Here is a 1,455-nt window from a genome sequence, read left to right on the forward strand (position 1 = left end):
AGCTGACCTTCCTAAAACAAAGACCTCTAGATATGCTGACTAGATTCACCAGATGGACAAGTAGTGGGGGATGGCTGGGGTGCCAACAACACAGCAGATAGTAGCAGAGTTATCAGGGTATAAGGGCTGAAGTGGGGTGAGGGAGGCTATTGGAGGGTGCCATCTGGAAAAAGGATTAAAAATAATAATTCTTCAAAGCATTAAAATTTGCTCCTTAATAATTAGTAGATATGAAAAACACTACCATTGAAATCTACCTGGTGACTTTATATCCATGCTCTGATGCCAAGGAGCTCAGAAAGTAACCGACTGTGGCTAGTAATAATCATATATATAGCAATTAAAAACACATGTGCAAACATCTAAATGTCAATTGCATTAAAAATGAATTTTTCTGGATGAAACTGTGTTTTAATAATGAACTGGAGATCTTTTTCAAAGGCTAAAACCTCATTTAATTTTATGTCTTACAGATTTATACTGTGTGCAATATTGTATAACTGTAATAATTCAACTGTAAATCTAAAAATTTACAGCCAATTTTGAAAGAGATGCATCTTAGCTCAGGAAATTGTTATTGAATATGTCAATGCTGTTGTAATGAGATGCTTCTTCTAAGTACATGGTTAATAAATAAGTAATTTAAAAAATTACACATGCCAGCCTTGATTCAGGAAGAAGATTCATAAGGAACTGAATGTAAGAGGTGATCATTGAGAATCATTGAGAACTATGTGGGAGGCTGGCTAGTGTAACTCCTAGCCCCCTGTGCTTACAACAGTGCCTGGCACATATGGGAGCACAATAATCTTTTTAAGCAAGCGAGTGTTATTCCACTCAGCTTGTTTTAACATATTTATCACAGTAGTTTTTCTTTGTGCCATTTAATAAAATAGGGAAAGCTGAAAAGAAGTTGAATCATGGAAGAAATATCTAATTCCATTTGGATACCTTCATTTGGAGTAGTTGGATACAATTCAGTGGACCTAGAATTGTGCTGCCAGAGCTGGAGTGATGTCTTAGTGGTTGAGAGCACTTGCTGCTTCTGAAGAGGACCTGTGGTGCTTGGATTCCATCAGGCAGTTCATAACTGCTCACTTGCAGGGAATCTGATGCGCTCTTCTGGTCTCTGTGGGCACCTGTATGCATATGGTACACATGCATATATACTCAAGCACACACATGTACACATAAAGTAAAAATAAATAAATCTTAGAACTATGTTGTCCAATAGTCAATAATCTCATGTGGATCATCTGAACTGAGATGTGCAATTACAGTAAAACACATACCAGATTTAAAACACTTTGTATGAAAAACAGAATGGAAAATTCATAATTGAATCATTATTAAGGTCTGCTGAGGAAGCAGAAATCACAGAGTTCAGGAACAGTTTACTGTAAATTTTATAACCCAGGGTAAAGATTTAAAGTGAACTAACAAGAATACTCAAAG

The sequence above is a fragment of the Nannospalax galili genome, unplaced genomic scaffold, assembly GCF_000622305.1.
Source record: "Nannospalax galili isolate Female #2095 unplaced genomic scaffold, S.galili_v1.0 scaffold370, whole genome shotgun sequence".
NCBI lineage: Eukaryota > Metazoa > Chordata > Mammalia > Rodentia > Spalacidae > Nannospalax > Nannospalax galili.